This window comes from Sminthopsis crassicaudata, chromosome 4 (genome assembly GCF_048593235.1).
Source record: "Sminthopsis crassicaudata isolate SCR6 chromosome 4, ASM4859323v1, whole genome shotgun sequence".
NCBI lineage: Eukaryota > Metazoa > Chordata > Mammalia > Dasyuromorphia > Dasyuridae > Sminthopsis > Sminthopsis crassicaudata.
This window is the reverse complement of record NC_133620.1, coordinates 455,987,542-456,001,082: the sequence shown is the minus strand read 5'-3', so window position 1 is coordinate 456,001,082 and position 13,541 is coordinate 455,987,542.

Below are 13,541 nucleotides of genomic sequence, written 5' to 3'. Positions count from 1 at the left end.
ATCAAATTTATTTTTTTTCTTGGGATGCTTGAATTTTAAAAAAATATTTTAATAGCTTTTATTTATCAGATATCTGCATGGGTAATTTTACAACGTTGACAATTGCCAAAACTTTTGTTCTAATTTTTCCCCCTCTTTCCTCCCACCCCAGATGGCAGGTTGAGCAATACATGTTAAATATGTTAAAGTATAAATTAAATATATGTATACATGTCCAAACAGTTGTTTTGCTGTACAAAAAGAATTGGACGCAAATCAAATTTAAAAGTGCATCTTGTATTCATTTCTCTCTGCTTCTCCTGCCTCCAACCCACCAGTCAGGTGTTAAATATGTACTAGCACACCACTGATCTTAACTCAGGGATCAAACTTCTGATCATTTAAATACATCTTCCATTTATTTGCCACTGTTTTCCCTCATCACTGGGCAGAACCCTCAGATGATCCCAATCCCTCACCTGGGGCGGAGAGATGGAGAAGTAGGAAGATGAAGACTACAAAGAACCAATGCAATTGGAAAATATGGTAGGATCATAGGTTTAGAGTTGACATAAACTTTGGAATTCATCTGGTCCAATCCTCTTGTTTTATAGGTGAGGAAATGGAAGTCGGGAGAGTTCGATTATCCAAAGTCACACAGGTAAAAATGGACAGAGAAGGGATTTGCCCCCAGAGCCAAAATTCGGCATTATTATTCTTGAAGGCAATCAGGATTAAGTGACTTGCCCAGGGTCACCTAGCTAGTAGGTATCTGAAGCTGGATTTGAAATCCTGTCTTCCTAACTCAACTTCCTGACTTCAGTTTCAATCCATTGTGCCCACCTACCTGGATATGGATAGGGGTGAAGGGGGAACATATTCTAAGCATTGAGGACAGCAGGAGTGAAGTAGAGAGAAGTACATTTGCTCCCATGACTTAATCCATGAAGAAACTCAGATGCAGAAAAAGTGCGACTTGCCAAGGTAACCGGATGAGTGGTAAACATAACTGATATTGACATCTTTATTTATCAAGCACTTTGTGCATATTATTTCATTTGATTCTCACAATCGATCTATGAGTTGGTATTGTTAGTATTGTTATTACACCCATTTCACAGATGAAGAAACTGAGTCTCAAAGTGAGCAAGTAATTTGTCAATAGTCACATCTCTAATAACTATCAGAAGTGGATCATAGTCTTTGGTTTTCCTTATTTCAAAGGCAACACTCTATCTATTGTTAGCCCATTGTCCTTTGTATTATACTCCCTCCAATTCCTCAGTCATCCAGTACACAGGGTCATAAGCTCCTGCTATCCCTCCCTAGTGAATGAATATCTGGCTGACTGATGACTGTAGGAGCTAAAACATCCAGTGTTTTAGGTTGGGTGTTCTTTCCTCTTCCAGTCTCCCATCCTAATCTCACGTGCTCGGAGGAGGGAAGAAGTGACATATCTATTCCAGTAAGCTGCCCTGCAATGACCCTGGAGTTATATTTGCAATATGGGAAGAGGAGAGAGGAGTGGTTCTCAGAGTTTCATCTAAGGACCCCTGAGGGTCCCTGAGTGTCTTCTAGAAGGTCCTTTAAGTCTAAACTGTGTTTCTAGTATTATTAGGGCATTTTTATTTTGTACATGGTAAGTATCAATAGATAAAATACATATAAACAAAAAGCCTTTGGGATGGTCTTCGATCATTTTTAAGAGTATAAAGGGGTTCTGAAACCAAACAGTTTAAGAATTATTTAGACATTATGTGAGGAGAAAAGAAAAGTTAAGAAAGAGGCAATGTAGCCTCATGGAAAGAACACAAATCCAGTGTTTTATGGATTTGCCATAAGAAGACCAGAGTTTAAATCACAGTTCAATAACAGACACGGGACAATAAGATTCCAAACCTCAATTTGCTTATCTATAAAATGGGAATAATACTAGATTTCCCCTGTTTCATAGAATGAAGAAAGTGCTTCGTAATACTAAAGTCCTTCATAAGCATTAACTATATTTATCATGATTAAAGTAATAACAAAGGAAATGGAGTAGGAGAAAGGTGGAGAAGGCATCAGCTTCTGAAGTTCTCAGCCCTGTTCAGCCAGATAATATCTCTAGAGGACAATTACAGAGAGTCCTTGGCCCTGCTCTGTTTGACATTTTGAATAACAACTTGGATGAGGACATAGATGGGTTGTTAATCAAATTTCCTGTTGATGAGAATTCAAGAGAACGAATTAACTTGTTGGATGACAAAATGGGGGGCTAAAGTGATCTCAACATGCTGTAATGATGAACTGAACTGCAGACTGTGAAATTAAATGGGGAGAAATGGAAAAATCCTGTATTTGGATGAACGCCAATTACACGAGAAGAGAGACTCAGGAGCCCAGGAGTATGACAAACTGTGTCAATTAGTGATGTGGATATGGCTGCTGAAAAAAAGGGAATTCACATCAGGAATGACTTACATGTCCACAGTGATTGAATCCAGTTCTGAGATCCACGCTTTAGACTGGATATTGACAAACTAGAGCAAGACCAAGGAAGGGCAATCAGCTGAGGGGCCTTAAAATGTGATATATTCATTACTGAGAGAACTGCAGTGATTTAGCCTGGAAAGGTGTGTGTGTGTGTATGTGTGTGTGTGTGTGTGTGTGTGTGTACATATATAATACACAGATCATCATCATCAGTATGTCAAGAGAGGACAGACTGATCATTCTGGGTGACTTGAATGCTAGAGTAAATTCAGATTACCAGAGGTGGCAGGGAATCCTTGGGAGGAATAGAACTGGAAACAGCAACAGCAAGGATCATTCACTACTTGAAAGCTTATGTATCTCAAGACCTTCCCATCATCAACATGCTCTTCCATTTACCTAAAAACAATCAAACTTAAGAGCATGCAAATTCACAGCAAACACTATCATTTTTTTAAAAATTAATTTTATAATTGTAATTTTTTGACAGTACATATGCATGGATAATTTTTTTTTTTTTTAAACAACATTATCCCTTGTATTCACTTTTCCAAATTTTCCCCTCCCTCCCTCTACTCCCTCCCTTAGATGACAGGCAATCCCACAAACACTATCTTTTAATCGACTATCCAATAGGAAGGGGAAGACCCAGACAGGATGTGAGAGTGACAAGTAGCATGTAAGTAGCCTCTCCAGGCTAAATATTCATTCTGCAAAAGCTGAGGCCCACAGGCAAAGCAGCCACCCAAAGATTTAGATTAGAGCCTCTTGGAGAGAGGATGGTTTGTTGCTACTTGGAGGGATTCATGAATGAATGGCTTGTGGAAGAATATTCTTGATTCCTTAAGAGTTACCTGGGAGCTATATTTTAAATAGTCTACTGTCAGATTGGTTCAAAAGTGGAATAGGCTATTTCAGAATGCCAGAAGGACCAGTAACCAGCCCTCATAGTCTGCCATCAGAGGATGGATGACTAGAGGGAATTCAGGATTTGGAATACATAGCATTTAAGGTCCTTTACCATTCAGAACTTCTATTTAGGATTCACCAACAGCAAGATGACCCATCTAGGATTGAAGTAAATGTTCTAGACCTCTACTCATTCACTCCTCTTGTCTTGGCAGCCCATCTCAAATAAATGGAGGATGGTTGTCACTATCCAGCTGATCACATAGGCAGAACAGGGCCTCTGAAAACTGGATGGGACCCAACAGGAGAAGCTACAGCAGGTGTTTCTCTTTCTAGCTCCCTGGGAATCACAGAGAGGAAATAAGTATGGTATCTATCTGTGTTAGGGGGCAGGGAGGGGGGAAGTGGTATGGGGGTGTGTGGAAATTCTCAGCTGAGTGGGCTTAACAAACATAACAATAATTAGCCCAAGCCTTTTATCCTCAGGAGCTGGAGGCTTTAGGAAGGCTAATTAATTAAGCTTCTAACACCCAGCTGAGATAATGCTTTTACTTTATACTTACTTAGCACCTTTCTCAGAATTAGGTGAGAGAGCCAGCCTCATTATCCCCACACTGAAGATGGGGAAACTGAGATCCCCACCCCTTCTGGCAGAACAGCTCAGAATTCAGCAACCTCCCTTACTTGGAAGCAGCGACCTGACTGGGGAGAGGTTAGGGGAGCCAGCTGTCCATTCCAGCTGCTGAACTGGAGTTCACCCCATAGTTACAGGCAGCCAGTACTAGGAGAACTTTAAACTGGGGGATCAGAAAATAAATTGTGCAGCTTGAATCCTTACTTCCATGGGGACATGAAGAGAAGAACAATGTGAGAAGGGAGAGGGAAATGAGCATTTATTAAGTGTTTAGCATTGTAAAATGTCAAACATTTTACATATATTACAAAACAAAATTTCACAACAAACCTTGAAAGGGAGATATTTTTATTATTCCCATTTTATAGGTGAGGAAACTGAGGCAAATAGAATTGTCTGAGGTTGGAACTGAATTCAGATCTTCCTGACTCCAGGCCTATCACTCTATACACTCCACTACAACATGCCCATTTTGTTCTCTACCTGGGTCAGAGGAAAAATCCTGCTCCTAAAGCCACAGGTCACCCTCCTAATGTCAGGATTGATTGGTTTGTAAATCTGTACCCTCAATCTCTAGGACTGAGTTAAAAAAACTGAATAGTTCAGTCCCTTTTATCCCCCACTGCTTGGATACAGTTCAGAGCAAAGGGTTCCCCTGGTGATAGCTTTGGAAGTGAATTCAACTGAATCTTAGTATTCCCCCCCAAAAAAAAAAATAATGCACATATAGATAGCTATACATCACCACCACCATTTAGATTTCCTAATACTAACACAAACTCCATGGGTCAAAAACAAACTAATCATTCCAGGCCATCCCCCCAAAAATCTCTTCTTCTCTTCCCATTTTCCAACCTTAGTATTATCATTTTTAAAATTACCTAGGATTAAAATCTTACCATCCCCACTTCCTTCCTATCTAGGCAATTGGGGTTAAGTGACTCGATCAGGGTCACACATCTGGGAAGTGTTAAGTGTCTGAGACCAGATTGGAGCTCAGGTCCTCCTGACTTCAGGGCTGGTGCTCTATCCAATTCACCACCTAACTGTTCCCCCCCCCACACACACACACACCTCTTTCTTTCTTTGGTCTTCTCCCCCAACCTGGCACTCATAGGTTTTCTAGGGAGAACACAATTTTGGTTTCAATATAGTAAACCTACTTTAAAAACTATATAGCTAATGAGTCCCCACTGGTATATTTCTCTTAAATATTAACTAGCAAATACAATTAACTCTTAGCAAATGTATTTCTTAATGTGACATAATAACAGCACCTAAAAATATTCCCTCCATAACTTGTGGCTCACTATTCTACTGATAAATACAGCATCCTTGGAAAGCGTGGGCAAAAACTTACTTTACAATGGTAATGAGACACATTTGTAGCAAATATATATGACTACAGTTTCTCCTTACTCAGGTACTGCCTGATCTTAAAGTCCTCTCTTCTCTGTGGAGTCCTCACAAAACTCCTCCAAATGCAGAGCCTCTCCTATATGTTTTATCCAGCTGGGCTCTCAAGGTCTAATCCTTTTTGCATATCAGCTATTGCAGGGTATGGTCTTCTTTCCTGTCAGAGGTCATGCTCCTTGAAGGGGGCTCCTGGTATCTAATAACTCTGTGTGAGATTGTCTAAAGAGTCAGTCCCTACTCCTTTAATCACTCTTTTACTCTTTTAAACTGATTTTGCAGATGTTGGCTGGGATATCTTCTGGATGAGTGATTCTGTTGCCAGGTAGGGATGCTCTCAAATTCTCAAGTACTGGAAAGCTTAGCTAGAGAAAGCCTTTTATGGTCAACTTTTTAGTTTGTCCACTGACCAGGCTCTTATTCACTAAAGGGACATGTTCGAAAAAGAACTCATAAAGAAATTATCTAGAAGTGAATACTCTTATTGGTCCATTAAAAAAAAATGGATCCTAGTCTTTTAAGGCTTCTTTCCATAAGTATATAAAAATAGGGCATTTATTAAAGCTCTTATTATGTTCTGGAGATTGTACTAAGCATTGAGGTTATAAATATAAATAAGCAAGACAATTATCCTCAAGGAGCTTGCAGTTTTATGGGGGAGGGGGGAAAGCAACATATAAAGGGGTGCTAGAGAGAGGAACACAAGGAGAAAATGGGACCAAGATTGAGGACATGAGGAAGTGAAAGCAGAAAGTAAAGTGAAGATTTGGGCCTGGACAAGATAAATCAAAAGCTCACCTATCAATCAGAGTTAGGGTACTTAGAAATTAAGCCCAACACTAATGCATCGTTAGTGTAGTTGTGAACTGATCCAATTCTAAAGAGCAATTTGGAACTATTCCCAAAGGGCTATAAAACTGTGCTTACCCTGTGATCCAGCAGTGTCTCTTCTGGGCCTGTATTCCAAAGAAATCATAAAAGAGGGAAAAGGTCCCACATGTGCAAAAATGTTTGTAGCAGTTCTTTTTGTCCTACCATAGAATTGGAAAATAAATGGATGCCCACTAATTGGGAAATGGCTGAATAAGTTGTGGTATATGGAAACAATGGAATATGATTGTTCTATAAAAAATGATGAACAGGTTGATTAGAAAAGCCTGGAAAGATTTAAGTGAACTGATGATGAGGGAAGCAAGCAGATTCAGGAAAACATTGTACACAGCAACAAAATTATGACGATTAACTATGATAGATTTGGTTCTCAGAAATTCAGTCACCCAAGGCAATTCCAATAAGCTTTGGATTTTCAGCTCTTTTTTCTTGTCTGTTTTTTTTTTTTCCTTGTGGTTTTTTACTTTTGTTCTGATGTTTCTCTCCCAACATGACTCATACAGAAAAACATGTAAGAAATGAATGCATATGTATACTAAAAAAAAAAAAAAAAAGTCAAAATATTTGTACTGATACCAAATGTTCTGTTGATGACCTGATAATGTATTTATTATTCTATAGGTCTTTCTACTTCTATTTTCTGCCCTACTCATTACTACTATCCTTAATTCAATCAATCAGTCAGTAAACATTTATTTATATCTATATGTGCTGACACTGTGCTTAACCTAGGGATTAAAAAAAAAAAAAAAAAAAAAAAAAAAGGCAAAAGACAGCCCTTACCTCAGGGAACTAATTCAGTCTTTATTATTTCTCAAACTGGATTATTATAACTGCCTCCCAAGTGATCTGCTCCTTCCAAAATCCTTTTTTCTAAAGCAAATCCTCCTTCTTGTGTCTTCTTTTCTTAAAAGCTTCTCATAGCTTTCCATTGCCTGAACAAAGTCCACATTCCTTTGCCCTGTATTTAAAACTATCCCCAACCTAACCTTAAGGCACTTTTTGAAGTTTATCTACTCCAAATTCCCTCTCTCCTGCCAAGCTGATTACTCACTGTTCTTTAAATAGGCCTCTGAGTATTTGCCCACTGCATTCAGTTTACCTGAAATTCTTTCTCCCCACATATCCACTGATTAAAATCCTAGAAATTATAGAAATAGCTAAAGAGCCAGGAAGACTCGGTTCAAATCCCGACTTGAACTTTAGGCTAAAATCCATAACTAAAATTAAATTTCCTCCTATTTAACTTTGTAACAAGTTATCTGTATAGAGAGGTACATTAAAATTTTTTAAGATAGTATTTCATTCTTTTCCATTCTTTTTCCAATTCCAATTCCAATATTTTCCAATTTCTAGTTTTTCAGTTTTTTCCAATAATTTTCAATTATTCCAACTTCCAAACATTCATTCTTAAAAATGTTCTCCCAAGCCATCTGCATCTAGAAAGAGAACTATGGGATCTGAATGTGGATCATAACATAGTATTTTCACCCTTTTTGTCGTTCGCTTGCTCTTTTTTTTTTTCTCATTTTTTTCCTCTTTTGATCTGATTTTTCTTGTCCAGCATGATAAATGTGGAAATATGTATAATAGAATTGCACATGTTTAACATATATTGGATTACTTACTTCTGGGGAAGGGGTTGAGGGGAAAGGAGGGAGAAAAATTTGGATCACAAGGTTTTGCAAAGGTGCATGTTGAAAACTATCTTTGACTATAATTTTGAAAATAAAAAGCTATTTATTATTAAATAAACAAGCAAAAATCTCCCTTCCTCCTTCCCTTCCCTTCACCCTCCTTAAGACAGTAAGCAATCTTAAATAGGCTATATATGTACCTTCATGTAAAACTTATTTCTATATCAGTTATATTATGAAAGAAGAAACAGACTAAAAGGGGGGAAAAAACACATGGAAAAACAAAGTAAAAATAGCATACTTTGATCTGCATGCAGACTTCATCTTTCTTTTCTTTCTCTGGAAGTGGACAGTATTTTTCATTATGAATCTTTTGGAATTGTCAGGGATTACTGTATTGCTAAGAAAAGCCAAGTCATTCACATTCATTGTACAATATTGCTGTTAATTTTCTCTTCTCCTCTCTCTCCTCTCTCTCTCTTTTCTCTCTCTCTTCTCTCTTTTTCTTCCTCTCCTCCTCTCCCTTTCTCAATTTCTTTTTCTTCTCAAAGTGACCAGCTTGTTTTCTTTGGGGGCACAGCTGTGGAGGTAATTTCAAGTGTAAACACCTTGAAGCCAGGGATTATATCTTTTCTTTTGTATACTAGAGAGGAGAAAGTTTTTTGTGAACTGAGTTTCACTAATCCTATTTTATTTCAGTTCTTTATCTCTAGTCCCAGGGCCTTTTATATAGCAAAGATTCAATAAGTGTGTGTTTGAATAAATGAACTTGATGCAAATCATTTCTATAGGACTTAATACTTCCTGGGTTTTAAAAAATGTTTAATGTTTTTCTTTTTAAAGAAACATAATTATCAATCATATAAACTTCCTCATCTCATTCTTCTAGCAAGATAAATCAACTAGCCTTGTCTGAAAACATAATGCCTTATTCTAAACTTATTGATTACCACTTCCCTGCCACAGTGAGAGGTATGCTTCATTTGTTGGAAACTCCAAAGCACTTTCATATCTGAGTTCCTGAGGTAAGAATGGCAAGTACTATTTATTTATTATAGGACAAACAGCCACTGAAGGCTTTACCAGACTTACCTAATGCAAAGGATCCTGGGTGGAGCCAGGGCCAGAACCAGATCTCTAGCCTTCCTGTGCAGGATTCTATGCTGTATATAGGAGTGTTGCATTTGGGATGAGAGGATCTGGCTTAGAATCCTGTTTCCACCACCCAGTTAGTGCCTGTATCTTTACCTCTCTGACCCTCAGTATCTTCATCTGTGAAATAGTTGGACCAAGGCTTCTTAAACTTTTTTCCACTAGTAACCCAAGAAACTTTGACGTGACTCCTGATATATAGGTATACAAAATAGTTATACAAATCAAACATTTGGTGATAACAAATCATAATTTTGTGACCCCTCCCCCCACATTCACTAGAAGGCCCCAAATGGGATTACAAACCACAATTTAAGAAGCTAGGAACTGGAATACCCCTAAGGTTTCCAGGACTAGCTCTGGTTTGTATGTATCTGGAGGATTGGATTAGGGCTGGGAGAAAGGTAGGAGGAGCCTGTGGAGTATATCTGGGAGTGGGGGTCAGTGTCTCTTAAGATGAGGGTGTTGGGTTAGATATGTTTAAGATCCCTTCCAACTTTCAATCTGGGATGTTACAATTTGGCTCCATAAAAAAGGATGCTTCTTAACTTGGCTGTTACCCAAGAGAAGAATTTCCTCAAATTTTGAGTAAACATCTGTATGTCTCATTTCAGCCCTATCAAGGTTGCACGTCTCTGAACTGGATTCTATCATGGCCCCAGAAACTTCAGTGGGGAAATGCAAAATTTCACTAGTTTAGGTGCTCACATCTTTTCTGATCTCTTCTGTTCCCTCTGCTGGAGCAAACCTCACATTTTCAGAGGGCTTTTTTGGCCTCCCATCATCACCCACTGTGATTTTCCTCTTTTCAACAGCTTTCTAAAGTCCCTCATTCGATTTTAAGCTCTTTAAAGGTGGAGGCTACTTTTCTTTTTATATTTTCTATTTGTATCTCCAATACTTTGTACCTCTATTACCTCTGGCACTAATTATAAATTCTTCACAATTTGGGTCCCCTTTCTTCCCTTCCCCCTTCTCCCCTTATGATTTCTCCAGTCAGCTTATATATGCACTTAGGCTTTGACCAGACATATTAGAGTCCAGCTACACTGGCTCCCATTTCTGTCTTTTCAATGTCTTATCTCCTTATGCCTAGAATGCTTTTCTCCCCTCCCTCCAATTCTCTGAATTCCTGGCTTCCTTAGAGACTCACTTCAAAAGACACCTTCTTCAGGAGGTCTCTCGGAGCTCATTGGGGCCGATTCCTAGCTCTCTAGGTTACCATCAGTCTGTTCAGTAAGTATGTTGTATAATTATTTTAGGAAGGTTCTGAAGAGCACCTGGAAGGATAAGATACCAGATAATGAGGTCCTGTCTCGAACTAAACTTCCAACTCTACTGCAGAGAGCACAACTCCAATGGGCTGGCCAAAAAGCTATTTTATGGAGAACTCATACAGGGCAAGTGCTCACAAGGTGATCAGAAAAAAAAGCAGTCCAAGGGCACTCTCAAGGGCTTGTCTTAGTTCTTAGTCCAAGGAGTCCCAAAGAGTCAGACAAGACTAAGACCTTAACTTTAGAATTGATTGTATGACATGGGAGACATGGTGTGCCCTCATCAGAAAGGTACTGGGCCCTGTGAGCAAAGCAGAATCAAATTAGCTGGGAAGAAATATACAAGGTAGTGAAGCCATCTCAAATGTTCACAGGGACTATTTGTGTCCAACCTATGGCAGAGCACTCCCAGCTCATATTGTTCTGATCAGCTACAGTTGGACACAGTGTAACTTGACTCTTAACAGTGATGTCATTTTGGTCCTCTTGGAGAATGAAGGACAACAATCAACCAAGTAAATATTTTGTAGAAGATAACTACAATTATTTATCTGTGTTGACTTTCCCCAAAAGACTCTAAGCATCAAAAAAAAATTTTTTTTCTTCCTTTCCTCCATTCCTCTACCCATTGAAAAGACAAGCAATATATCAATTATACATGTGAAATCATGCAAAGCATATTTTCATATTAGTCGTGCTGCAAAAAAAAAAAAAAGAAGAAAAAGTGAAAAAAAGTTTATTTCAATTTGTATTCAGTTTATCAACTCTGTCTCTGCAAAGCATCATGAACCCTTCACAATTGTCTTGGATCATGTTATTGATCAGAGTTGTTAAGTCTGATTATCATTACAATATTACAATATGTATTATCAATACAATGTTACCATGTACAATGTTCTCTTGGTTCTGTTCAGTTCACTTTGCAACAGTTCATATAGGTCTTCTCAGGTTTTTCTGAAGTGACCCTGGTCGTTATTTCTTATAGCGCAACAGTATTCCATCACAATTACATATCATAATGTGGTCAGTGATTCCCCAATTGTTGGGTATCCCCTTGATTTCCAGTTTTTTTCCCATCATCAAAAAGAGCTGCTGTAAATATTTTTGTACATATGGTTTATTTTTTTTCCTCCTTTTTCACTGATCTTTTGAGTACAGAACCAGAAGTGGTATTTCTGGGTCAAAGAGTGTGCACAGTTTCATAGCCCTTGAGGCATAGTTCCAGATTGCTCTCCAGAATGGTTGCATCATTTCACAACTCATCAACAATGCATTAGTGTCCCAGTTTTCCCACATCCCCTCCAACATTTATCATTTTCCTGTCATTTTAGCCAATCTGAGAGGCCTGACAGGTTATCTCAGAATTGTTTTAATTTGCATTTCTCAAATCAATAGTGATTTAGAGCATTTTTTATATGACCATGGATGGCTTTCATTTCACCATCTGAAAATTGTTCAACTCCTTTGACCATTTATCAACTGGGGAATGACTTGTATTCTAATAGATTTGACCCAGTTCTTTAGATATTTTAGAAATTAGACCTTTATCAGAAACACTGGCTGTAAACAAAACTCCCCCCAGCTTTGTACTTCCCTTTTCGTCTTGCTTGTGTTGGTTTTGTTTGTGCAACAGCTTTTTTTTTTTTTTTTTAAATGTATTTTAATAGTTTTTATTTATCAGATACATACATGGGTAATTTTACAACATTGACAATTGCCAAACCTGTGCAACAACTTTTTCATTTAATGTAATCCAAGTTGTCCATGGTGCATTTTATAATAATCTCTAGTTCTCCTTTGGCCGTAACTTCCTCCGGATAAACAATCTCTTGCTCTCCTAATTTGCTAACTAGCATCCTGCCACCAGGGCGGAGATAGAATGACACGAAAGGGAATTGGCTTTAGCTGAGGGCGGGCTGTGCGGAATCCCGGGTCTCACTCTCTTCCCCAGTCACCTGGGCCACGGGCAGTTACCGACGGGAGGACGGGAGATGGCCCTGGAGGCAAAGAAAGCCCTTGGCCTTTGTAAGGTCCCTAACGGAGCTCAGTTGGACTGAAGCAACCCCCACTAGTGATTAGTGATAGCCAAAAAGGGGTCTGGAGAGAGGCTCCATCTGCATGAGATGATTGAACCGAGGGGAGCTGAGATTATCGGAGGGGGGGGAAGGTCTGCAGGACGCCCCCGAGGAGCGGAGCCCGGGCAAAGGCTCGTCCGGGGAGGGGAAGGCGTCCGCCGCGGGAGGTTCGGGGAGGCGAGATAAGCTGCGGGAGGGCCGGCGGCGCGGAGCGAGATAAAGCCAACTCCGGGAGCGCTCGCTATTACCCAAACCCTGCGCTAAGGGCTCGTCGGACACGTACCAGCGGCTGCGAAGGGTTGGCGGGTTAGAGAGCCGGGCTGGGGCCAGAAGGCAGCCCAACACTTCCCAGTCTCGGTTTCGTCTGTGAAATGGGTGCAATAACAGAGCAGAATGGTTGCGAGGACACCAGATGAACAGGGGAAGAAAACCCAGGGAAGGGAGCAAGCCGGGGAGGAAGAGGAGGGCGGCGGTGGAGGAAGGAGCACGAGGAAGGCTCCGCTGGCCGGGCCCGGCCGCTCGAGGACCGGGTCCAAGGTCCCGGCGCCGACCGGGAGAATGAGAGCGGGCGCTGGGCGGGGAGCGGAACAGGGTTGGGGAAGAAAATGGGCTTCGGGGTCGTTCTTTGTCTCCCGCGCTGGAGCACGTGCCGACGCCCAGTAGGTGCTTGATGGCTCCCGGGCGGGATTAGAGCGGAGGGGGGCGGGGGCGGCCGCGGCGGTCCGCTTCCCGCTCATCGGGTGATTTTGGACCAGAACCAGGATCCAGCGGCGGGCCGGGCTTAGCTGACCCCTCCCGCGTCCCAAGGCCCGCCTGGGCTGCCCTCGACATCCCGGGGTCCCCCAGGACGTTTCTCCGGGTATCCCCCTAAGTCTGCACCCATCCGAGCCCCGAAGGACGGTCCGGGGGCGCCCGGGCTCGTGAAGGGCAGTCAGCGGGGACCCAGATTTCGGGGGGGGGGGCGGAGCTTTTTTCACCGAAGAGACAACGGGAGCTACGGAAGGTTTTTGAGCAGGCGAGTGGGGAGGAGGATCCGAGGGGAAGACTAATCCCGTCCCTTCCCCCTCCCCGTGACCTTGGACAAACCCCTCCCCTGCCCCCC